This window comes from Nannospalax galili, unplaced genomic scaffold (genome assembly GCF_000622305.1).
Source record: "Nannospalax galili isolate Female #2095 unplaced genomic scaffold, S.galili_v1.0 scaffold43, whole genome shotgun sequence".
Lineage (NCBI taxonomy): Eukaryota > Metazoa > Chordata > Mammalia > Rodentia > Spalacidae > Nannospalax > Nannospalax galili.
In genome coordinates this window covers 6207544-6234805 of record NW_008353342.1, presented here as the reverse complement: position 1 = coordinate 6234805, position 27262 = coordinate 6207544, and the positions used below count along the sequence as shown (strand labels likewise).

Below are 27262 nucleotides of genomic sequence, written 5' to 3'. Positions count from 1 at the left end.
TTGGCATTTGTCTCATGGTTAGACTGGGGTCATGGGTTTTGAGGAGAAAGACCCTAGGTGCTGATAGCATGCTCTTTGTGGCTGTTGCTGTTGGCCTTGGACATCCCCCTGAGGTGGTGTCCTCAGGTTTCTGCACTGTAACGTGCCTTTCCCCTTTTCACCTTCCCGTGCTACAGTCTCGGAAGTTGGTCACCTTGTCACACTTAGGGGATAGAGGTGAGCTCCAGCTCCTTCAGGGTAGGATATTTGTATAGACTACGTGGAATGCTTTTGCATGGGAGGCTTGTCTGTTTTCCATGAAAAGTACATATTTCAAATTAATATAAGTGAATAAATATGCTAGTATATAAATCTATATTATTTTTTGTTTGACATAGAGTCTCACTATATAGCACTGGCTGACCTGGAACTCACTACAAGGACCAGGCTAGGCTGGCTTCCAACTCAGAGATCTGCCTGTTTATGCCTCCCAAGTGCTGAGATTAAAGGCATGCACCACCACGCCTGGACTTAAATCCTTATTATTTTAAAATAATTCTTGTAGCTTCCAACAATAAGCTCTTAAAAATCCCCTAGTTTGGTACATAACAAGACCCTGTCTCAGACAAAAATAAAACAAAGATCTAACTCTGGAGGTGAAACTCAAATACCTACAGCGGTGAGGGAATGGTGGCATGGGTGACAGCAGTAGGTTGGGCACAGTTCATGTGTGCACACTGCAACATCAATGCCAGCTCTGAGGGCTCACACCTGCTCCTGGCACGTGCTGCCAAGCAGAAAGTCGTGTCATCCTACCATGTCTTCTTTTGCTTGAAAGTAGAAACTGGAGCGTTGGACTTGTACAAGAAATCGCCAAATTTAGCAACAGTGGGAATCAGTTCAAATTTCTGCATATTTTGTGCTTGCTCAGCATAATTTCTGCTGGAAACTTGCTGTGCAGATGAATTTCTGCATGTATTGATTAATCAGGAGCCAGCCTTAGACATGTGAGCTAGCAAGAGTTTATCACTAGGTTTGGTGTCTAAACTGGAATTGTCATTCAGGACTCAAAACTTGCCAATACCTAATTCTTTTTTTCTAATCAGGTATGTATTTTTTATGTATTCAAATTTTCCTGTTTGTTTTTATTACCATGTATTATTCTTTTGACTGTGAAATGTCATACATATACATAACAAACTTTGATTTTATTCATCCCCTTTACCTTATCTTGCCCCACCCGACCCTCCTGTTGTTTTCCTTTCTTCCGAAATAGGGCTGTGTGTGTGTGTGTGTGTGTGTGCGTGTGTGTGTGTGTGTATGCCTGTGTGCATGGTGTCTGTGTAGTGTGTGTGTGTGTGTGTGTGTGTGTGTGTGTGTAGTATAAGTGTCTGTTTGTCTGTGCATATGCTGGGGCTTCAGCTTTCATGAGAAGTCATCCATGCTGGGGTGGCTTTTTAATGAAGTCTGCCATGTTCCTGTAAGTACCCCTCACACATGTTCCTGAAGTAATCCCAATAAACTCAGAGCTTCACCAAGTTGGGCTTTGGTGGAATCATTACTTGGTTTGTTACTGGTTCCCTGTCTGGGGTAAATAGACAGGTACATGTATGTGTGTGTGTGTGTGTGTGATGTCTCACCAGGCCATGTGCATGAGAGTGCATGTGCACATATGTACATGTTTGTATGGAAGCCAGGGGTCAATGTCAGGTATCTTCCTCATTTGTTCTCCACTGTGTATTTTATTTCATTTTTATTAGTGTTTAAAATTACTTTATTACTTTTATCTTATGTGTATGAGTGTCTTGCCTGCATGTATGTAGGTGCACCTGTGTCATGCAATGCCCACGGAAGTCAGAAGAGGGCATTGGATCCCCTGGAACTGGAGTCACAGATGGCTGTTAGCCACAATGTGGGTGCTGGGAACCATACTAGGGTCCTCTGCAAGAGCAGCCAGTGCTCTTAACCACTGAGCCATCTCTCCAACTCCTCCACTGTGGTTTTGAAATTAATTTTTAAGAGTATGTGTGTGTGTGTGTGTGTGTGTGTGTGTGTCCATGTGTGGGTAGGTGCATGAGTGCAGTTGCCTGTGTAACTTGAGCTACAGAGGCTGTGAGTCACCTGATGTATGTTGGGAACTGAACTTGGGTCCCCTGGATGAGGAGTACGCACTCTTAACCACTGAGCCATTTCTCCAGCCCAAAGTTAATTATTTTTATTTTTAATACCATATTTGCATGTGATGCTGTGATTATATTCACTCCCTACTACACTCTCTTCCCCTTCCTAATCCTGCCAACCCACTTCCCAGCTGGCCCCCTCCTGCTCTCATGGCCTCCTTTCCCTCCTGCTTTCTTTCATATTTTTCAGACGGTGTGGAGGAAGCCACAGTTGCAGTGTGCTCACAATTGCAATGGCTATATCAGATCTAGGAGACAGCATCTTTCAGCTCCCACAGTCAGTCCACAGAGTGGGTGACACAGATGTCCTGTTTGGGTCCAAGCACTCAGGCAGTCACTTATTCTTGGCACTTTCCCCGCTTTGATCATAGCCCACTGCGAAAAAAGGCTTCTTTGACCATGGTGAGAGCTGTGCTAGTTTATTAGGTATAAACATAAATACTTAGAAGACAGTTTAACTGCATGTCCATTTGACAAAACATCAGTAATAGATTCCTTCACAGAGCCTTTGATCTCCCTAGCCATAGGCTTTTGACCAGTTCTACATTGCCAGGCAAGTACTCCCTCCCATAGAGCAGGCCTCAAGTCTACCAGAAAGCAGTTGGTTACCCCCAGAACATTCATACCACTATTATCTCAGTAGGATATTTTGTCAGGAAGATCAGTACTGTAGCACACAGGCTCTACAGGTTGGTGTCACTGCTGATGGCTCTTCTCTCCTAACTGCCTGTATAGCACCTTCCAGCACTATCACACCAGGCAGCAGGAAAGAAGCATCCAGTTCAGGTTCAGCTTGGTTTCTCTGTGTCCTGTACCCAGAGTGTGCAATGCCTTGGGCAATGGGGGTCTCATTGTCTAGTTCTAGTGAGTATTTAAGAGCAAAGGTAATAGCCTGTGTTATTTTAAGAGCTCTGAGGCTCCCTGACTGACAGTTCCTAGGGAGATATCCTGCACCTGGCACTGGGGTTTTGGTTTGAAAATCCTATGACACATGGGAGCAGCATTACCCAACCATGCAGAACCCTTCTCTCAAGCCCCCCTTTTAGAATGCCATACTTTTATATATTTTATAAAATAGAAGGTTTCCATATAGTTTTTCCATACATTCTTGGTTTGGGTTGAGCCTCTCCCTCCCACTTTTCCCTACCACCCCACTCCCATCTCCTTTAAACCTTTCCTCCCCAGGTAACCGCATTTCTACTTTCGTACTACATGTGTTTTATTAATCCACACCCCTCTAGTCCCTCATGGTCCTTTCTTGCTACCTAGGCTCCACTGACACTCACTCCAACTTAAACACAACCCTGAAAGTTCAAGCCTAAGAACACCATGAATCACACAGGGTGTTTGGCTTTCTGTGGGAATGACTGTTTTTAATAGACATAATCTGGACTAATGATTTTTTTTTGGGGTCTTTTTGAGACAGAGTCTCCCTGTAGCCCCAGCTGGTCTGGTACTTGCTCTGTAGACCAGGCTAGACTCGAACTTATAAAGATCTGCCTGCCTCTGCATCCTGAGTGCCAGGATTAAAGCATGTGCCACCATGCCTGGCTTGGACTAATGACTTTTAACTAGCTTCAGTAAAACCATGTAGCATCTCCTTGGCAACTTCAGTTTGGTATCCACCCAAAAGGATAATGACTGTGGGTATCCTTGAGAATGAACAAAGCGCCGCAAACTGTGCATCCACCCATCTCCATTGGACACAGTGGAGGTGGGAAGGACACGTGGATGAATGAGATACTAGGGATGAAAAGGCTGGATGGTCTGTGGAGATAAGAGCAGAGTTGTACTTGAAATTGCACTTCCACTGCGAAGCTGGAGAAACCACTTTGAATAAATTTTGGGTGTGGCCTGATGGGGGTGAAGACACAGACAACTCCATCTGCATAGGTAGAGGGTACAAAAGCGATCCAGTGGCACAGTTCTGAGAGACAGACCATTCTAATAGACAGCCAGGGGTTCTAGTGTCCTCTGAGTTTGGGCTCACTCTTAAGAACTTAATTTAAGGGGCTGGAGAGATGGTTCAGCAGTTAAGAGCATTGGCTGCTCTTGCAGAAGACCAGGGTTCGAATCCTAGCATGCACATGGCAGCTAACAATCATCCATTAACTCCAGTTTCAAGGGATCTGATGCCCTCTTCTGTCCTCTACGGGTGTTGCACAACACGGATGTACTTACATACATGCAGGCAATACACTCATACACATAAAATTAAAATAAATTTAAGAAAACTTAATTTAAGAGTTAGTCTGTTTGTTCAGGGGATTATGATGTTGATGCAATAATAAACACCACAGCTTTCTAACCCTGGGTTACCTCACTCAGTGTAATATTTTCCAGCTGCATCCATTTTCCTGAAAATTTCATTTTGGGGGGTTGCTAAATAGAATTCCATTGTGTATATGCACTACATTTTCATTATCCATTCATCAGCTGATGAGCATCTAAATAGAGCAGCAATGAATATGGATGTGCAAGTGTCTCTACTTAGGGTAGAGACCTTTGGGTATATGTCCAAGAGTGGAATAGCTGATCATATGGGAGATGTATTTTTAGTTCTTTGAGAAGTTTCTACACTGATCTGCACAGTGCATGACTAGGCCAACTTCCACCAACAGTATAAAAGAGTTTCCTTTTCGCATGTATTAGGGTGCATACCTTTAATCTGGGCGGGAGGCAGGGGAAGGTGAATGGATCTCTGTGAGATTAAGGCCAGCCTGGTCCACGTAGCTAGTTCCAGGCCAGCTGGGGCTACAGAGAGATCTTGTCTCAACAAACAAGCAAATAAAAAACACCTGCTTCCCCATCATTTTCACCAGCATTTGCTAACATTTGTTTTCTTTTTTTGGAAATTTTTTTGATATTTGGAATTTTTATTTACTTGTGTGTGTGTGTGTGTGTGTGTGTGTACCACAGTGCATGTGTGGAGGTCTGATGATACCTTTTGTGAGTCGGTTCTCACTTTCCACTTTGTGAGGCAGGATCTCTCTTGTTTCTGACACTTCACTCCAGGCTAGCTGCCAGAGAACGTCTGCTGATTCTTTTGTCTCTGCCTCCCATTTCACTAAGGAATGCTGGGATTTGCAGATGGGAATTACCACTTCAGGTTTTTTATGTGGGTTTTGAAGATCCAAGTCGGGTGTGCCCAGCAAGTGTTTTTACCTGCTGAGCAAATCCTCCAGCCTCCCATTTTATTATTTTTTTAAAAAAGGCCATCCTTACTGGAGTAAGATGGAATCTCAAAGCAGTTTTGATTTGTATTTCCCTGATGGCTAAGGATGTTGAATACTTTTGAAAATATTCATTAGCCATGAGAATTTCTTTTTTGTAGAATTCCATACTTCATTTTTTGAATTGGGTATTTGCATTCTTAATGTTTAATTTTTAGAATTCTTTGTATATTCTTGCTATTAATCCTCTATCAGACATATAGCTGGCAAAGATTTAGCTCCCATTCTGTAGGCTGCCTCTTCACTCGGTTGACCATTTCCTTTGCTATACAAAGTATTTTTAGGCTCCACTTGTCAACTGTTGGCTTCATTTCCTGAGCAACAAGAGTCCTATTTAGAAAGTTCTTATCTATATCTTAAAGTGGACTCCCTACATTTTCCTCTAGAAGTTTCAGATTTTCAGGTCTTACTTTGAGACCCTTGTGTGCAGAGGCCAGAGGTCCATGTTGGCTGTCTTCCTCAGTTGCTCTCCACTCTATGTTTTGAGACAGGGTCTCTCACTGAACCTGAAGCTCATCACTTGGTTAGACAGGCTGGCCAGCAAGCTCCAGGGATCAGCCTGTTTCAGTGCCCCAGTGAGGTTGTAGACACACTGCCACACCAGCATTTTTATGTGGGTGCTGGGGACTGAGCTTGGGTTCTCATGCTTGCATAGACGGCACTTCACTGGCTACACCATCTTCCCACACCCAGGATTCCTTCTTTCATGCCTTTTTAAAAATATAGATTCTGTATCCAAGATCATCACATATTTTTATTAGCATGTGTTAATTGTGTAAAGCAAGGAGTCTCGTTATAACATGCATGGAATATGCTTTCATCAGATTTCCCCACTCTGACCCTTTCTTACCTATCTTCTCACTCCCTCGTTTACAGTTCCATATAGTCCCACACAGTCCCTCTTTTACTGTCATGCCCCCCCCACCCCTCAACTCCACAAAGGAGAGGAAAATATTTGCAGATGGCTTCTTTTCTTTCCTCTCTCCCTCTCTCCCCTTCTCTCTCTCTCTCTCTCTCTCTCTCTCTCTCTCTCTCTCTCTCTCCTCTCTCTCCCCCTTTCTTTCACAGGGTCTTACTATGTAGCCAAGACTAACCTCAAACTCTCAGTGATTGCCCTGACTTGATTACAAGTATGAGTCACCAAACCCAGCTGTCTTTGAAGATTCTTTCTGTTTTAGCTCTCTTCACATTGTACGGACATTGTTTTAGATTTGCTGTTGAATGAACACACATAGATTCTGGAATTTCTTCAGGGCCTCCTCTTTCACCAGGCTGGCTCCAAGTAGGTGTGTTTTAGTCCTACCTGTGGCCCACTTCCCTGTGTCACTTTGTTTCCTACCATATTCCAAGACTCATTTGTTTGTGTAATCTTTACACAGGAGATGAGCAGTGGCCTGTACAAATGTTCATATCAGCAATGACTCCAAAGTGCACAGATCAGAATTCATAGTGGCTGTGAATTTTGTCTTAGAGAATTTGTTTTCCTTTCTCTTAATCCAGTACCTATGACAATATCTGGCACAGTGTAGGTGCTCAACAAATATTTGTTAAATGAATGACAGCCATTAATGACTTAAGCAAGATGAACTATTAGAATATTGATGAAACCTAGGATAAATCTAATAGTAAGGAAATTAAATTTTTTGGCATTCTAAACAGCTCAGATGCTCTTAGTTTAAAAGCTCTTATCTAGTTTATAGAACATACTAAGAACCTAAAATCATGTATATTTAAGTGATTTCTGCAGGAACATTAATCTCTTTAGTCGTGTGTGTGTGTGTGTGTGTGTGTGTGTGTGTGTGTGTTACTGAGGATGCCACACAGCTTCACATATATTAGGTTGCTAGATAAATGTTCTACATTAAGCCACATCCCAGCCTCTTACTACTTTTAAATTTTTGATAGGATCTCATTAAGCTCCCCCAAGCTGGACTCAGAGTCACTCTGTGACCCAGAAAGTCCTTGAATTTGTGGTGTTTCTGCCCCAGCCACCCCCTTCTTCCTTCCCTCTTCTGTGTTGGGGTGTCGCTATGTGGCCCTGCCTTGTTTCCTCAGTGCTGGGGTTATAGGTATGCACCAACAGGCCTAGCTTCTTGAATCAAACCTTTAGCTGCACATTGTATATTACACTATTTATTGAGTAGCTCTCCATTCATCTTTTTGGGTACCTGCTTTCATTAAAAGGATTTTTTTTAGAACTTAAACGCAGCTGTATCAGAAAGTTACCCTATCTCCTGCTACATGATTTTTGTGGCTTTTTTACTCAGGTTTCGGTCACCAGTCTTCTATGTGGAGCAAGGAGGTACTTGGTTTCAAGTGATGAGACAAGGAAGCTACCGTCTTCTAGGTCAGCACAAATTAATTAATGATGGTGATGGCGTAGGCGGGGTTGTTTCTGGGGAAATCAAAGTGGTGCAAGAGTAACTTTGCCTGCAGTGCTCCGCTGGGAACTTGGTAGTGAGCAGAGATGGCTGAGCTTAATTAAAGATGAGCTCCTCACCCCTTACCGTCAATGCTGGTCTTTTAGATGTTACAAAGCGGAGATGGTCTTTATTCTTTTGGTGTGCTTTTACATAATGAATATGGTTAACAAGTAATGAGACTGACTTTGGAAATGCATACTGGTGGTCTCAAGGTAGAATCACTCCTGAAGCCTTCTGATTTGGGGAAGGTGGGTACTGGGATGGATCCAGGGACATATGTGTGCTAGGCAAGTGTTCTGCCACTGAGCTACATCTGTAGCCCTCTTCTTAGTTCCCCTTTAATTTTGAAAGAGAATCTTAGTAAGTTGCTCAGACTATGACTTACTCTGTAGCCCAGGCAGGCCCTGAACTTGCAACGCTCAGCCTCCCGAGACTACAGACCTCCCTGTGCTGCCAGGCCATGATTTTGATTTAGTTTATTTTTTAAAGATAAATGCAATTAAATTTTATTTTCTGGGGACTGGGGAGATGTCTCAGTCAGCAAAGTGCTCACTGTATAAACGTGAGGATTGGATCTGAGTTTGGATCCCCACTGCCCACCTGAAAGCCAGGTTCAGTGACACGTGTCTGTAACCAATCTCTGCCTCCCTGCCATATGCCTGCACATGTGCACACGAACAAGTATGTACACATGCACCCCCCACCTCCATCCACCCCACCAAAGTGTCCTCCAATTTTATTTTCTGATTTTAATTTCAAATATTATATATATGAGGAGGGTTTTAAAACTGCTCCAAACTAATTCATATTTATGATTTCTAGATATTGGCAAGTGGGGGGTAAGGTTTATCTGGGTTACTATGAGAACCTAACTGTGATAGATATATGTATGTATATATGGGGGTACGTATGTATACATACATACACACATACACATAAACCAATATTTCAATCAGTTGCTACCTTAGTCCAATTTGACACTATAACAGAATACCTGAGATGTGGTAAATGATAAAAAATTATTTCTCACAGTCTTGGCGGACAGAAAGTTCAATATCAAGGCACTAGCGGCCAGGCACAGTGTCATATGCTCATAATCCCAGAACTTGGGAGGCTGAGGTAGGAGGATCACAAATTTGAATTCAGCCCACGCTACACAGCTAGGCCTTGTCAAAACAAAACAAAGCAAAGCAAAACAAAACAGTTCTTCCTTGCTGTGTTTAAACATGAAAAGGGCATCGCCTGGCAAGAAGGCACAAGAAGAGAAAGAGTTGGAGCAAAAGAAAGTCAAAGAAACTGAGCTGGCTTCTACAACTCCTTTATTCCTTTAATAACAACTTGGTCCATTCATGGCAGTGGTTTCTCGTGAGCACTCACCTCTTAAAGGTGCCCCTTCTGGTACTGTGGCAATGTCCCGTAAATGTCAACAAGTGTTTTGGAGGGGCTTCCATACTGCAGCAGATGAACATATATATCCCAGGGTGCATCTTGTTGGAATAGTCAGCGTGTAAATTAGCACCGACTGAGGTGCTGGAGGTTAGCATTCTAGTATCAAAGCCGTAGTAGCCTTCCTAAATTTACCATACTACCATACTAGACGTCCCATACTATACTAGACATTCTTGGCTATTCAGGTCTCTATGCTTGTGTGGTAAGTGCTTTTACCATGCTGAGTCATCTCCATGGCCCAAATCTGGAGTTTTAGCTAAGAGAAACATTGCTCAAACTTATGGACTTGAATTTAGGTAAGCAGTATATCAGGTTAGTGAGGAGTAAAGCAGAGGCTCGAAGAGACCCCCAAACACGCCAGAGAGTATTCTACCCTCCTTTACAGGATCCCTGCTGTGAAGGGGGGGCAGCCAGGAAGGTAAATTTGGGGAGAGACTAACAGGAAGGTTATATCAGTATCCTAGGGTTTATGTAATTTGGAAAAACCTATTAGGTAATTTTAATGCTTGTTAACTAATAATATGAAGCAATTTCTAGTTTCTCCTTCAGTTGCAAACTATAGGTGTTTCTGTTCTGGCACATTGGGCTTGTGGTGCTTTGCTTGTTCCCCAGTTGTAGCTGCAGCACTCTGGGTGAGTCTGGAGATGCTCCATTGGTGAGTTTGTGCAACTGACAAACTAAAGATAGACCCTGGGAGAGTAGGTAGTAATCCCACTGGGAAGAACTGGCTCTTTTTTTTCCTTTCCATTACTAACGCTGGCTGGTCTGGATCTTGCTATGTAGACCAGGCTGGCCTCAAACGCAGAGATCAGTTTGCCTCTGCCTCCTGAGTGCTGGGATTAAACATGTGTGCCACTTTGCCTGGATTTAAGAACTGGTTCTTCTTTTCAAATGTCAATTATATCCTGACCATTAAGAAAAAGAAACATTAAAGTGTTCTGGGACTACCTAGGCCCTGAGTGTCAGTCACTGTTTCTTCTGAATTGAAACTTCCCTTCTGGAGGCAGGAGGGGGAGGCATAAGACTCAGGAAGCCAATGAAACTTACAACTCAAGAGTTATAGGATTCACAAGGCCCTTCTCCAAAGTTACAAAGGCAGTGAGTGAACAGTTTCTGAAGGAGGGTCCTAGGTCCCACGGCTCACAAGTTGGGGAGGAAACTGAGGATTCAGCTTTCTAGAGCTATCACCCATGCTAGGTGGGTGTTTTGGCAATGCACCTGTCTTTGAGTCATCCATGGTCCTGTAAGTGACCCCAATAAACTCATTGGTTCACCAAGCTAGACTTGGATGAAATCATTTCTTTGGCTTGTTGTTGGTACCCTAAATGGGGTACACAGATGTTTGTTCAAGTCTCCCAGGGAAAAGTCATGCAACACAAGCTATGAACAATATCCTATTAATAAACACTGATATTTCCACTGACATGAGGCTTGACCTGAAAGATTCAGGCGCCTGTTTCCTTGTAGTTGTTTGTCCCAGCCTGCCTGGAAGTCACAATGTGGACTAGGGTGACCTCAATCTCAGAGATCCACCTGCCTTTGCCTTCCAAGGGCTGGGATTAAAGGCGTGCTCCATCACGCCCCTCAAGATTCAGGCGTTTATTTCCTTGGAAACTGTAAAGATTGATGTGGCCCAGGTGTGGTGGCACATGCCTTTAATCTTAGCACTCGGGAGGCAGAGGAAGGCAGGTCTCTGTGAGATCTAGGTCAGCCTGGTCTATATAGCAAGTTCTAGGCCAGCTGGGGCTGCAGGGAAACCCTGTCTCAAAAAGACAAAAAAAAAAAGATTGATGTGGCTAAGCATCACAGCACATATTTGTAATCTTAATACACTAGTGGCTAATGCAGAAAGATTGTTTGAGCTCAGGAGGTCAAGGCCAGCCTGGGGCCTGGGCCACATATTGAGAGGCTATCTCAACAAACAAACAAACAAAAAAATGAGAGAGAGAGAGAGAGAGAGAGAGAGAGAGAGAGAGAACTAGGCATGGTAGTGCACACCTGTAATCCTAGCATTTAGGAGGTAGAGACAGGAGGATCAGGAGTTCAAGGTCATCCTTAGCTACATAATAAGTTTGAGGCCAGCCTGAGCTGCTACATGAGACCTTGTATGAAAAAAAAAGAAAAGATATGGAATGATATAGGGGATGGAGAGATGGCAGTGGCTGCTCTTGCAGAGGACCCAGGTTCGGTTCCCAGCATCTACATCGTAGCTAACAACCACCTGTAACTCCAGTTCCAGGGGCTCTGACGCCCTCTTCCGACCTCTGTAGGCATTGCACGACATGAGTGCACTTATGTGTATGTAAGCAATACAATCATACACATAAAATAAAAATAAATAAAAAATTTTTTAAAAAAAGAAAAGATAAATGTGCCCTCGAATTCCTGAACAGAATGTATGTACCTGCCCTAGGATGGAAACCAAGGCTACTTCCCTGTGCATGTCAAGAGGCTGACAGGCTATACTGAGAACTCTATTGTTCTCATACTCAAACGGCACTATTTCTGACAGTGTGATTTAAGGGAACAAGTCTTTTAGCCTATGTTGTTGGCAGTAATTGACTAAAATGGTTTTCAGAGATTCATATTAGCATGACAAGAGCTAAGTAAAGCTTTGACTGAAGCATCAATAGGCAGCAGATGTGAAATTCTGAAGTTGCTGGAGCAAGAAACAAATCTTCAAAGGAAATTTAGCCTTTTGGTGACTCTAAAAAATCTTTCGCTCAAAATAAGATCCTAAGAGGCAGAGGAAGGGAAGATTAGGAAAGGCTCAGTAAAGGAATTAACTCTGAAATAGCAATGTTTGAGCCCTGTAAGTGCTCCTATGACACTGCCCTTAACCTCACTAGAGGGGGTGTCAGTGGGACAGTAGGGGCAACCTGATTTGTGCACTCTGCTGTTGGAGGGTCTGAACTTGACCTGACCTAAACTTGAGAGGCTCCAGGCCCCAGTTTGGGGTAACAGCTAGGTATGAAGAGAGAGAGCAGTGAAATGGGTCTGCAGAGAGCAGAGCTGCTATTCTGTGGTTAGGAGGAGTTTAACTCCTTGTTAAGGGAGTTGGGCAGAGCAGCACCCCCAGCAAGGCCAAGGAACAGGCTCTCCTTCCTCTCAAGGGAAGAATCCACATAAAGTGGCCTGAAGGGAGCCAAGGAGGAACCAAGGGGGAAATAATGCCAGATCCTGAGAGGGACAGTCAGCCAGAGATAGCCACACTGTCCAGATCGTGAGAGGGACAGCCAGCCAGAGACAACCACACTGTCCAGATTGTGAGAGGGACAGTCAGCCAGAGATAGCCACACTTCCCAGATCCTGAGAGGGACAGTCAGCCAGATAACCACACTGCCCAGATCCTGAGAGGGGCAGTCAGCCAGAGACAACCACATTGCAGATCCTGAGAGGCACAGTCAGCTGGAGACAGTCACACTGCCCAGATCCTGAGAGGCACAATCAGCCAGAGATAGTCACGTTGTACAGATCCTGAGAGGCAGTCACTGGTTCAAGTGCAGGTCTCTAAGAAGGCCTGAAAATACTAGAGGGAGAAACGTAAGGTTCAGTCAGTCATTGGCCAACTCAGAGAACAAACCTTCCTGATGACAGTACTTGGCAGATGGAGTATGTCAACGATGGATCCCCCTTTTCTCATGAACTGAAAGGAGCATCTGTGGGGTCAGAGCACTGGATCATGGGAGTGCAGAGCCCTGCTAGCTGGGAAGTGTGGGTTTTTTGTTTTGTTTCTCAGTGCTTGAGATTGAACTAAGGACCTCACACAGCTAATCTGACACACTGCCGTGGAACTTTACCCCCAGCTCAAGGCCCAATTTTGTTTGTTTGTTTTGAGACAGGTTCTCCCTGTAGCCCCTGCTGGCGTGGAACTCACTATGTAGACCAGGCTGGCCTCAGTCTCAGAGATCTGGCAAGGCCCAGTTTTGAATGACTCCTGTGTTGGCATTCAGCTTTAAATTCCTGAAATAAATCTGTATTTGGGGGCTAAAGTGACTAGAGGATTTTTATCACCCAAGGACAATCAGACAAGTTGTGAGATTGTCCAGTGCTGGGGTAGATCTCTTCCTTCAGAATTTCTTCTGAAGGGACACTGGTGGCCACCAGCCTCCAGGCAGTCCATCAGTGTCCCGTGATCTAACCAGTGAGCTCACTGAATGGGAGCACTGGGCTTGCTCATTCACATTCAGCAAACTGCCAAGTAGAGGCGCAGCAGACAGGGACAGAAACTGGTAAAAGACCTGAGGGGAACGGCTGCTGGAAACTGGAAGGATGAGGGCGCGGGGTGCGTCTGGAAACCATGTAAGTATGGATAGTCAGAGATAGCTGACAACCACCCTAAAAGTCTTGACTTCAGGGTCTCCATTAGTGTAACAACAAGTGAAGACTTTGTGAGTCAATGGGGCCCCATCAACTGGCGGTTGAAAATCTGGGGTACAATGAATGCCTGGCTGATAATTGGTCTAGGCTCCTACTGTGAGGAATTTGATCATCATGAGGGATGGGCTTTGGTAGCAATGTTGGTGCTCCCAACGCCCCATACCATAGGTTATGGGACTGGAGGGGGAGGACAGGGCCAATCCTACTTTCTCTTCATCGAATTTGGCATTGAAGTAGCGCATACCTTTAATCCCAGCAATTGGAAGGTGTGTTCGAAGCCAGCCTGGTCTACAGATCAAGATCCAGGACAGCTGGGGCTACAGGGAGACGCTGTCTGAAAAAGACAAAAAACAAATAAAGAATTTGGGATTGGGTCAAGGACATATGTGTAAAGACTAGCTTTACACATGGACAGAGGGAAGATGGCTTTCAGAACAGAGCTGAGCAGGAATGTAGAGAATGCCAGTTTGGGGACAGAGAGACTCCCTCTGTGTTCCTTGTGGCAGCTCAGGCATAAGTTCCTGGCCCTCCTGAGGCTTCTCTGACTCTTTCCCTTTCCTTTTAGAAGACATTCTTCTGTATTTACAATTCCTATTATTAGTCTGAAGAGATTTACTATTCAGTGGCTTTTAAGCCAGAGCCATACATTGCAAATGCATTTTTCCTTTTGAAAATGTATTTTTGATTCACTTGTCTCTCTCAGCTAGGTATACTGATGCTTGTCACTTCCTAATTCCCTCCATGTTCTTTTTAAAAAAATATTTTATTATTTTTATTTTATGTGTATGAGTGTATTGCCTTCATATATGTAAGCACACCCATGTCGTGCAATGTCTGAGAAGGTCAGAAGAGGGAGTTGGATCTCCTGGAATTGGAGTTTCAGACATTTGTTAGCCACCATGTGGGTGCTGGGAACTGAACTGGGTCCTCTATAAGAACAGCCAGTGCTCATAACCACTGAACTATCTGTTCAGTCTGATGTTTCTCTGTAGTTCTCTGGGTACAGAGTCCTGTTCCTACTCTTTGGGGTGACTTCTGTTCATTCTTCAACTGGTTCCTCATTCCCTCACAGATGATTTTATTGTGTGCCCACCCCACCCTTAATTCTCCACTACCTGTATAGTAATGGTCTGTTTACAGACTTGTCAGAGTCTGTGTCTTACTCACTGTTATATCTCTAGACCTAACTATGGCAAATAGTTTCTTATAGATGCCTGCTGAACTGGTTCAATGATAAAACGCTCATCTCTCCAGTGACTCTGGGAAAAGAGAGAAACAAATAATGATTGTATTTTGACATGAGCAACTTAATACTATGCCCCCCATCAGGAATCCTTGTAATACCATAACACATGAACTTCTGACCACTATCCACAGGGTTCACTTTACTTTCTATGGTTGTTTGAATGAGAACTGTCCCCCTGATAGACCCAAGTACTTGAATATTTGGTCCCCAGTTGGTGGTGCTATTTGGGGAGATCATGGAACCTTTAGGAGTTGTGGCCTTGCTGGAGGAAGTATGTCTCGGGGGGTCGGGCTTTGGGAGTTTACAGCCTTGTCCCACTTACAGTTTGCTCTCTCTACTTTGTGTTTGCTGTTGAAGATGTGAGTCTCAGCTTCGGCCGCCCTGCCTCCCCATCATGGTGGACTTTTATTCCTCTGGAACCACAAGCCAAAATAAAGTCTTCTATAAGTTATATCAATAGAAAAGTAGCTAATACACTCTCTGACTGTTCTGAGGCTGCCCCCTTTGCTGTTCTCCCATACCTTGGTCCTTCCTTGATGTTTCTCCAACACCACACTTTTCTTCTTCCTTCAGGGTCACTGCTGTTTTCTCTGTCCTGGAGTTTTGCAACATTGGTATTTCTTCACTAAGGTGAATCTTACAGCCTTTCTACTTAAAGCCTTTCTCTCTCCCTTCTCAGGTAAAGCTCTTCCCTTGTCCTCCTGGCCACTTCCCCTTTTTCTTCTTGGCCCTTATCCTGCTCTGCAGTTTTTCCGTTTGGTGGCTCATTATGTCTTCCACAGATGAAAACAGCTTCCAGCCTGTTTTTATTCTCTGAATGCTTAGTAGTAGGTGATTAATATTGACTACATGTTTGATGAGTATATGAATAAAGGATAGTTTTAGAGATACTTAACTATTTAAAAAAATTATTCATTATTTTAATTGTATGTGTATGAGTGTATTGCCTGCATGTATGTAAGTGCACCAGTGTGGTACAATGCCCGCAGAGGACAGAAAAGGCCATTGGATCCCCTGGAATTAGAGTTGTTAGCTGCCACTGCCATGTGGATCCTGGGATTTGAACCTGGGCCTTCTGCAAGAACAGTCAGTGTTCTTAACTGCTGAGCCATCTCTCCAGTCCCGGGATACCTAATTCTAAAGCAAAAATTGTGGTGGGCTTTTAGGCATTAGTGTAGACATTAGAGGGGCGACCTCACTTTGTCATAGTAGAAAATCTAAGTTCCTTTAAAAAATTATATAATTAAAAAAAAAAGCTCACATTGTTATTTTCTGAGTATTTCCGAGTATTTCTGACACAGATTTCCAGGCTATTGCTTAGGATCCCACCTAATACAAAAGTTCTGTAGACACTTTATCTGGCAGCTCTGTCCTCCAAAAAGCTTACTTTTTTCTCAGGAAATAGAGGAAAAAAAGATTTTTCATTTTCCTTTGAACCATCTTTTCTTGTTCTTTTCAAGGTAATTACCATTTCTTTCCTTTCCTAGGTTTGATTTTTGTCTACCTACATTTGTTCACTATCATATAATTCATGAAGTTGTTGGAAGAAGTGCTTAATTTCAAATGGCCTGTTTTAGAACTTTATGAGGTTGGTACTGTAGCTAGAAAGAATTCTGGAGTGAGATTTGAATCACTCATAAACTGGCCAGGATGACAGACAGCTGGCCTGGCTGAGGATGCCCTAGAGCTCCAATTACTTTGATTACTTTAAATACAGGTTATTGATCCTTAGCTCCTTCCACCTCCCTCAGTTTTTAATATTGGAAGTCTTTCACCTTATGAAACTGTCACGTTCTTTTCTTTCCACCATTAGCTGAGCTTTCCATATCACCTGAATTTCTGTATTTTGTTTTCTCTTTTTGGCAAAAGCTTTATTTATTTTGTACTTTATATTAGAAATTCTTTGCATCAAGGACTCTGCCAATAATTTTCTTTACATGTCATTTATGTGCTGCATAAATATTCGGAAAGAATATACAACCCCCCCGTCATGACTGTAAAGTGCTTTAGGAAACTGAGGGGTGCTGGTACTTGTTCATAATTTTTTGATGGTCCTTCAAAGTTGAGGGTTATTACTGTATTTTCCTCTATAGTGGAAGAATCCATCTCCTCCATATCTTCAATTTTTTTAACCTGATCTATTTTTCTATCTTTTTAAGAATATGTCTTTTAAAATTATGAAAATAGGGGCTGGAGATGGTTCAGCAGTTAAGAGCACTGACTGCTCTTGCAGAGGACCCAGGTTCGATTTCTAGCACCCACATGGTGGCTAACAACTGTTGAAACTCCAGTTCCAGGGGAATCCAACGCCCTCTTCTGACCTCTGTGGGCATTGCATGACAAAAGTGCCCTTACATGCAGGCAATACACTTATATACATAAAATAAAACAAATAAATAAAATATTAAAGAAATAAAATTTTGAAAATGATGCTTGCTCTTTAGAGAACACAGACAGCAGGGAGAAGCTCACCTCCAGTCTCACCAAAGGTGAAAATACTGAATGACTTTTCTTCATGTGTTACAGTCTATTCAATTTTATGCAGTATTTTAAATATGCCTCCATGACCTCGCTAAATTCACGTGATGTTGAAGATCAGAATATTCACCAAAAGTTCTCACGTCAACCACAGAATGGCAACGGACTTAGAGAGCTCGCATCCGGTACAGGCAACCCGGGCATCCGCGGTGGCTGGCTCCTACCACACCAGATTAGGCAGCCACCTGTGACTGCGAAGCCAAAGGCAAGCTCAACTGGAGGGGAGGGGCGGGGTGAGGAGGAGGAGCCACAGTGCTGCCACCAATCAGAACCCTGCTTTGTTTTCCCTTTGCCAACCAATGAGCGGCGCTCCGAGCCGCCTTCTCCTTTGGCAGGCTATCAGCAGACCCCGGGTAGGCATCACTCACCTCCATAAGCCCCGCCCCCTCCACAGCCCCGCCCCCAGCCAACGCCACACAGGCCCCGCCCCCCGGCAGTCTCCGCCCCCTCGGCTGGAGGTGGGGCGGGTTCCTTGGGCTCCTCGGTCCAGCTCCCGCCGTGGCGGAGCGAGAGCTGGCTCCTGATTGTCCTTCACTCGGAACCCTGGGCTGCTCGGCCGAGCCGGCGCGCCTGGGGACCGCGTCTGTCTCAGGTAACGGGGTGCGTGGGACTGTAGCGCCTCTCGGGGCCTCGGCTCCTGGGGTCCCGGACCTGGCGGGGGCCTCCGGCGCCTCAGCCCGGGCTCCCGCGGCAGCACCTTGTGCAGAGGCGGCCCGCCGGGCGCAGGGGAGGAGAGTAGGGCGCGGGGCCACCCTTGGGACCCTGCGGGGCGGCCCCTAGCTCTCCTATGGGCGCACCGGGACCCGGCACCTTGCGCAGAGGCGGGGCCGGGGATGCGTGCGCTGCCCCCGGGAACCACGGATCGACCCTGCGACCCCACGGCGTGCGCTGGATCGCGGCGGCGAGCGGAGGCGGGAGGACCTGCCGGTGCAGGGCACTGCGGGGCTGAGTCACAAACGCTCCGAGGGACCGGGACTTGCTAAGAAGTAGCGATGAGCTTTTTCCTCCCGTAAGCCAGAAAGACGTCTTTACTAGAGTCGTGCTGCTTATAGGTTTATTAGACAGACGGGCGTCTGGCTGTGCGATGTTCGTGGTGACGTTATTTGCCTTTTTCGTGAACTTGTTTGGGGATGTTTACCTGTGTGACAAGTAGACCTAGCGCAGTGCCTGGTGACTCACATTTGCGCTGATGATATGGGGAAGGAAGGGTGAGAGGAATGGGGGGAGGAATGTTCCTAGGAGTGCCTGTGCCGCTGTCACTGTGTCGTGGTGGTGGTGGGAGTACAATTGTGATTCTTTTTTGTTTCTTCTTTAAACCAATAGCATTAAAGAAGTCTTTCTAAAAGCTAAAAGCTATCGCTGGACTTTTTAGACTTCAGGACTGCACCTGCTGATCATGTTTAATGCTTGGCAGACAAGGCCTAAGCAATTCCAAATGAGTTGATATACTTGAAAAGTACCTTGAAAAACTGCTAACTTTTCTTTCTTTCTTTTCAAAGTTCAGTAATTTTTTAAATTGAATTTTTGAGATTTTTCAGACAGTATAGTTTGATGGTATTTAGATCCCTCCCCTCTTCGCACCTTCCCCCATTGTCCCCTGGCCCAATTTTATACACACACACACACACACACACACACACACACACACACAGAGACATAATGTAGAATGTAACTGCTCATTTGCATGAACTTACAAAGCAGTGGTGTCAGCACGCACAAGGCCTTATGCAAGCTCAAATCAGAAAATCCCAGCATGGACACGGGGAAGTGGATAAAAAATTCTCAGCCCAACCTAAGGTACTCTTGGCAATTGATGGCTGCTGGGAGGGGGAAGACAGTATATTATAGGGATGGGACTCTTGGTGAATCCAGTGAATGGACTCACACTGAAGGGCATTTGGGGACACAAATCAGATGCTGTTAAGTTTTCTTTACCCTGCTCAGTACACCATCTGTCCACAGTGAAATAATGGAGGTCACCAAGGCTTAGAGGTTTAATAGAAATACCACAGTGAATACCTTTGGAAGAGCATCTCCCTGCCCAGTCAATGCACTCTGGTTCTGTAGGACAGTTTTCACTAGTGAGCACACTAGTTGAGCTCATAGCACTTAATCAGTTTTACTACTCTTCCCAAAGGAGGGTGTGCATAGCATGCCCATTTTAGAGGTACAGGGAATGAAAGCTCTAGAGGTGGATATACTCAGCTTTAATCTGAGATCTGGGTAAGGCTCCCGTTATCAAACAAACTTTTCCATACGAGTTTTATCACAGCACAGGATCTGGACTAGAGATGGTTATTTTCAAGTAAAGGAATACTGTACTTTTTTTTTTTTTTGTTTTTTGCCTTTTTCCTCCTAAGTTGCTAAGGTGGCTTAAAAGTCACTAGAAGGTATTTTCCACAGAGGCAAGACAAAACAAAACTTGATAGTGCTGCTTGAGCTTCTCTATCTAAATTGTTTCGGGGAGGGGGCTTTGCAAATTAGAGAGCTTCATTTATTGAATCCCTAGCTTAGCAGTGGCTTTCAATAGTTTTGTGAATCAATCTAAAATAACATGCATTATTGTGATGCATTTTGGTTATGATATGACTTTGGGGGAAAATCCTTAAATTTATGGAAGAATTGAAAATGTAACAATTATTTCTTAATTAGAATGTCTCTGGCCAAGGGAGTTTATGGGTCAAATGTGGAGCAGACTAAGATGGGTAACTGAGTGACGGCACGGCTTGGGGAGTTCTAGAAAATTGTTAGGTTTTGCTAATGGAATTTTTAATTGGAAATATGGAAATATTCCAATTTCCATGAGGACTGTACTTTTCATGAAGAAATCCTTTTGTGCTGGATAGCTTCTGTTGTCAATTTGACATAACTGGGAAGAGGGACCCTCAACTGAGGCATTGCCTCCGTTGGATCCGCCTTGTGGCCATGTCTCCAAGGCACTTTCTTAATTGCTAGTTGATGTGGGAGGGCTCAGCCCATTGAAGGAGGTGCCAGCCCTGGGCAGACTTCGCAGAGGCCAGGGGAACAAGCTAGGAAGCAGCATTCCTCCATGGTTTCTGTTTCAGTTCCTGCCTCCAGGTTCCTGTCTTAGCTTCCCTCCATGATGGACTATAAACTGTTAAGGTGAAATAAACCCTTTTCTTCCCAAGTTGCTTTTGGTCATGGTGTTTATCACAGCAATAGAGAAGCAAACAATAGAGGAAACAGAAATTTGTACCAGAGAATGGGATTTTGTATGGTGGACCTGACCATGTTGTTTGGGGGAGGATTGTAGAAGTGTTTGGAACTTGAGCTGGAAAAGCTGTTGAATATTTGGAGCTTAGTGAGGTTTTCTGTGAGATCTTGGAGAAATGTAGATGATAGAGACCTTGCTTGTGAAATTTCAAGGGAAGCAAAGACTATTGGTATGATATTTTGAATTAAGAATCTGTAGGTTCTGGTCAGCTGGAGCTGAAGAATCATCTGTGATTAACAAGAGACCAGCACCACTAAAGTGAACCTTTGTTTTACTGGGATAATCGATGCTAGTTAGATGGGACTTAAAAATCAGCCATGAAGCCGAGCGTGGTGGTGCATGCCTTTAATCCCAGCACTTGGGAGGCAGAGGCTGGCAGATCTCCATGAGTTCAAGGCCAGCCTGGTCTACATAGTGAGCTCTAGGACAGCTGGGGCTATAGGGAGACCCCATCTCAAAAAGACCAAAAAAGAAAGAAAAAAACAATCACCTATCATTGACAAGAGACCAGGATCATTGAGGTGAAATCTGTGAAGTATTTCCTCAGCATCAGTACACAGAAGCTGTAATCTAGAGGAGGCCAAGGCTGCATCTCAAGCTGGAAGCTGGACTTGCTAATGTGCAAGAGTCTCTCACATAGTACTGGTTTTGCTGGCATGCAAGCTGAAGAATTGTAAGGGTTATGGAGAAACTCTGAAGCTTGGCACCGTGAGACCCCAGGGGAGGCCATTGGTGAAGATTCAGCCTCAGTTGCAGTGAAGATCCTAGGATATATTGGAGATGCTAGGACCATGGGAAGACTACCAAAGACTGCAGCGAGTATGGGGTGGAGCCAGCCTGAGCCTATGAGACAAACTGTGTGTGCTGTGGGTGGCAGAGCCAGCGAAGTGGAGCTACTCAAGCCCTTTGGAGCCCAGGAGATTGTAAGTGAATCTCAGATGTCTATGCTGCTGGACTTCAGTTTTGCTTAAGTGTATCCTGGTTCTTGTTCTTAAAATAAGACTGTAGATAACTTATTTGGGATTTTACAGGATCCTACAGTTAAGAGACTTTTTAAGAAACTTTGAACTTTGAAGTGTTTGAATTTTTTAAAGACTGTGGGACTTTTAAAGTTGTACTATGCTTTATATTGTGATATTAATATTAACATGAGATCTTGGGGATAAGAAATGGACAGGTAATGGTTTATTAGTGATGTGTTTATATGTCAAGTTGACAAGTGGTCAGTTTTGTTAGATAGCTTCAGTCGTCAACTTGACATACCTAGGAAGAGGGAACTCAATTGAGATAATCCTTCCTTCGGATTGGCCTGTGGCCATATCTCCTAGGCATTTTCTGATTTATGTGGGAGGACCCAGGCGATTGTGGGTGATGCTACCCCTGGGCAGGTGGTCCTAGGCTGTATAAGAAAGCAGACTTAGCTCAGGCCAGAAGAGCAAGCCAATAAGCAGCACTCTTCCGTGGTCTCTGCTTCAGTTCCTGCCTCTAGGTGCCTGCCTTGGGTTCTCTCCATGTTGGACTGTAAACTATAAGGTGAAATAAACCCTTTCCTCCCCAAGTTGCTTTTGTTCAGTATTTTATTATAGCAATAGAAAGTTAACTAGGACACTGTTGTTGTATTGTAATTCATCTGCAGTATGTTACAGGCTCCCCACATTTCAATATGACTTATTTGTGTATCATACAAGATGACCTTATACAAGGCTTGTTGGTCTGGTGTTCTCTCTCTCTCTTTTTCTCTCTCTTTCTCTCTCTCCTCCTTCTCCTTCTCTTCTCCTCCTTCCCCTCCTTCCCCTCCTTCCCCTCCTTCCCCTCCTCCTTCTTCCTCTTCTTCTTCTTCTTCTTCTTCTTCTTCTTCTTCTTCTTCTTCTTCTTTCTTCTTTCTTCTTTCTTCTTTCTTCTTTCTTCTTTCTTCTTTCTTCTTTCTTCTTTCTTCTTTCTTCTTTCTTCTTCTTCGATAGAGTCTTGCTGTGTAGCCCAGACTAGCTTAGAACTTACTGTGTAACTCAGGGTGGCCTTGAACTTGCAGTGATCCTCCTACCTGTTTCCCGAGTGCTGGGATTATAGGCCAGCCCTAGGCCAGGCTGTTTCTTCATACTTGGTGCTGTTATTTAACTTCTACTCTCCAGTCAATTGAAAATTGTTAGCACTCAAGCAAAATTTTCTATAGCAAAATTTATATCATCTGTTCACTTGGGAATACTGGAGTCCTTCCTTCTGAACTCAACTCTTCTGCAGTGAAAGAAATTGGAGTAACATTGTAGCTACTAAAGTGTTTTACCTGTATTCCTATCTGAGCCTTCTATCCTCTCTTCCATGAGTTTCTAGAATTGTGCATTTTTTCTCCTTTTTTAAAAAAAATTATGACATTACCCAAGTTCCACTAGATGGTGCAGCAGTTGCTGCTGTTGGAGATTTCATCAGTTTGATTTTTGTTATTTGTATTTTATTATTACCATTGTTATAAACACTTCACTGACAAGGATACAAATGTAGTACATCTGTTTTGTTCATGGCAGTGAATGACTTGAATAAGTTTTATTAAGTAGGATTATTTGGAAGGACGGGATAATTTAATTTAAATTGATGAAATTGCTAGAGATTTCGTAAATAACCTCTACTGTAAAGCTTCCTTCCTGATTCTCCCTGTGGTCAGGGACCCAGGCCAGAGTGAAGATTTATTGGTCTGTACTTACAGAAACTTGAACTTAAAATTTCTTTTTTATGACCTGGGACTGAGGTATTTGAGCATATTTTGGATTTTCTTTGATTCTTTAAAAGATGTGGTAAAGTATGTGTGGCAAGATTATTTGCTACTATGAATAGGTTCTTAAGGTTTTTTTTTCCCTCTAGGTTTTTAAAAGGTATTTTTTTCTTAAATACTCACATAATAAACTTTCTATACTTTCGTATTTCCAGCTTGCTTTGCGTTATGAAGAGGAGAGTATTCATTCCTCTCCCGCTGGTGATAGGTGCTGTGGTTGGGCTTGTTATTGATGGAATTGCTTCTTACTGGTTGTTACAGAAAGGAGATGAGAAAACAGCTGTCCTTGTGATAAGCATTTCCCATTTTAGGTACATAAATGGCAGTGTTCATGGACAGTAAAGACTGCCTGGAAGAGTGTGGGGTGGCTCACACCTGCAATCTCAGTACTCACAAGGCTGAGACTGGAAGGTGCTGGGAGCACAAGGCCAGCCTGAGCTACATAGTGAATTTGAGGCAAGCCTTGGGAGTTGGTGGAAGACATCAAGCTTCTCTCAAAAAAACAAAACCAAATCAACTAAACACCCTCCCCAGGACCTGAGTGGATTGCATTTGGGGAGATACTTTGAGGAAAACACTAGCTTTTAAAAATGCAAACTAGAAAGCCCTTACATGATTGGCCTGTGTACATTTCAGTTTGACTGAACTCTAGGGAAGAGAACATTGGTTATTTGTTGGGATCACCTTTGGTTCTCAGGGAGGTGAGAGAGAAATGATTTCTGGTATCCGAAGGTTAGCAGTTGTAAGTGGCCAGGCAGATTAAAAGCTGCCTTAGAGTCAGCTTCCCAGAACTCTCTTCACTTCTGAAGGCCACAACAGGTCAGTGAGCATTTCAGTCAGGTTTATAGCTCTCTTGTGGGCCAGACTTGGACTGGGTTTCTCTTTAATCTTCTGATTTATGTTTTCAGGTTTTCTTTTTTTATAGGACTTTGCATGTGTAGGCCAGCCTGGCCTCTCCAGCTTACATCCTTCTGCCTCCTCTTCCCAAGTAACGGTCACACCCAGCTTCAGTATTTGAAATAAGTGGAGTCCTGAATTTTCTCAAATCAGTGAGCAGACTATGTAAGTAGACAGCTTCAAAAAAATAAGTATTTGGGTATTTGGTTTATAGCCAGTTCCAAAGTATGGTAGATACTTGACTATGTATTTTGCATACTCTTTTTTTTTTTTTTTTCTGGAGACAGCGTCTTGCTGTAGCTCCAGATGACCTGGAACTTGCTATGTAGATCAGGTGACCTGTCTCTGCCTCCTGTGTACTTGGATTAAAGGCGTGTACCACTATACCTGGCAGCTCTTCCTTTTATTTTTTTTTTTAAAAAATATATATATTTTATTGAGTTTTTGTGCATGTCATACAATACATCTTAATTATATTTAGAACTTGTTCCCTATCTGCCCCATAAGCATCTCATGTACGTTAAGGCCTATGGAGTTAAGTTTTTGTCCTCAGTTGTCTCTTGGTATGAGTTCATCTACTGGAGCCTGTTCAACCTATCTATCCCTTAAAGAAGACCAACTCTCCCTCATCCAGCAGTGGTCTACTAACATTAGGGCTTCTTACCTATTTCCCCACTTCTATGCTGGGTTTTTGTCTGGTTGGAGTCTGCATGGTCTTATGCATACTATCACCATTGCTGTAAGTTCATATGAGCAAGTTCCCAATCTTCTGGAAAACTCTGTTTCCTTGTGGTCATCCAACTTTTCTTTTTAAAAGATCTAATTGGTAATAGGCAAACTTGACTGCATTTATATTTGTGCTGCTCAGATTGAGAACTTGGGCTGGGGAACAAGGGCTCCTGGGCTCAGTTCCGAAAAGAGCAGGATCAGCAGGCAGCTGCAAAGGCAGGAGCAGCTGGGAGAGGGTTAGCTGTGCTTGTCACTTCGTCTCCGGGAAGACGCTTTTCTGTACGCATACTTAAACCAGTTTGAATCTTGAAAATTAAATATTTTAGAGGGCCGTGACTTGGAAATTTGTTGAGATGGTGTAAAAATTTGGAGTTAAGCTCAGGATAAAAAGGATTATGGAGTTATGGCCCAGGATTTATCAAGCTTCTGCTGCCCACGGTGGATTCTGTTTTTTTCCTAATATGGCTTTCTGAGCAGTGAATGTGGACTTTTAGTGTATTTTAAATTTAGCTCAGTTCCTAGGAAGGTCCATACAGAGTACACAGTCTCTTTCCATGCCTTTACCCCCAGCCTCCAAGATCTCCTATCAAAATCTATAGATGGATGCTCAAGTTCAAGGTACACAGTGTCCTGATATTTGCATATAAGCCATGTGCACTATCTCCTGTGTGCCTTAAATCATCTGTAGACCACTGAATGCTATCCAGCACATTCCTGATACAGGGAAAATGGCACATGAGTAGCTGTGATATTGTTTGTTCAGGAAATGATGGCAGTGTTCAGCCCAGTCACAGCTTGTTCTGATCACAGTTGGTTGAATCCTTAGATGGGGAACCTACAGTTGCAGAGGGTCAACTATGCTGTATTTATTTGATATTTAGTTATTCTTTTAGTGCTGGGTTGTACGTACATTTATTACATTTATCTATTATTATTTTGGTGTATGTATATTAGTATGTGGGCATGTCTGTGCATACCACAGTGTGCATGGGAGTTATTTTCTCCTTCCGCCATGTGAGTTCTGGGAATCAAACTCAGGTTGTCAGGTGTGGCGATAAGATCCCTTACTCGCTGAGCCATCGCGCTGGCCCCCTGGATTGCCTTTTTTGTATATAGCACAATTAGAATACAAATTAGGCCTTTTTTTCAGGTTTGGGAGAGAAGCTAATGAGAAGTTTGGGGCTGTGGGTAGTGGGGAAATGAATTAGCATTATTTTGATTTATTTACAACATTTAAAATAGGACCAACCCATTAAATTTGGGGTTTTTCAAAATGGTGGTCATTTCACTCTTAATTCAAAAATGTAGACAAGTGATTCTCAAACCTTGCCTTGAAGTCCCATGAAGGGCTTGTGAAAACTTGGCTTGCTGCCCTCTGTCACAGAATGTCTGCTTGATCTGGGTTCTGTGATGCTGCTGACACTTTGAAAACCATTAAACAGCTCCTCAGGGAAATGCAGTCATGATTGTGAACATAGCCTTTAAGGTTTGAAAGGTACTGACTTGAATTTCAGCCTTACGATTACTAGGGACAGTGACTGCAGGCAAATTTGTTTTTGAGACAAGATCTTAATGTAGCCCACCCTGGCCTCAAACTTATGGCAATCCTCCTCTGTTAGCCTCTTGAATGCTGTGATTACAGGTGTGAGTCACCAGGCTTGGCTCAGTTTTGCATCTCCTACAATGCCTGGCTTGGTGGAAGCTGCAGTGTTCTTGTATCTCATTCTGCATCCCATCCATGAGGTTGCATTGTTTGGCTGAAATACATGAAGAAAATTCAGCTTCAGAGAATCATGTGGTGGGAAAAGGGAGGAGAGAGAGAGAGAGAGAGAGAGAGAGAGAGAGAGAGAGAGAGAGAGAAAGGGAGAGAGGGATTGAGATTATACGTGAGTACACGAGTGTGTGTATACTTGAGTGTGTGTGTGCACGAGTTTGTGTGTGTGTGCAAGCCAGCAGTTCAAGTCTTGACCCTAGTTGTCTTCAGTTTCACTCCATTTTTTTTTTTTTCTTGAGACAAGGTCTCCTGTATCCCAGGCTGACCTCAAACTCTCTATGTAGTAGATGGTGACCTTGGACCTGCTCCTCCTGACTCCACTAGATTTTATTTTTAAAAATCTCCTACCAAGAATGTAACGGCTTTCCCAATACTTACCTAAGTGCTGCATTTTTGAAATTTGTTGAGCCTGGGGCTGGGAGATGACTCAGCTGA

The 27262-nt window shown here is 43.7% G+C and overlaps 1 protein-coding gene across 2 annotated transcripts in view; it reads left to right on the top strand.

Annotated features, from left to right (window-relative positions):
* The first annotated feature begins 18002 nt into the window (after positions 1 to 18002).
* The window catches only part of Mpp7 (membrane palmitoylated protein 7), a 256471-nt gene continuing 247211 nt past the window's right edge, over positions 18003 to 27262 (top strand). For both annotated transcript variants that reach the window (XM_008850556.2, XM_008850555.2), the window contains exon 1: positions 18003 to 18020. The gene's annotated coding sequence lies outside the window, so the exon portion shown is untranslated. The remainder of the gene's footprint in view (positions 18021 to 27262) is intronic.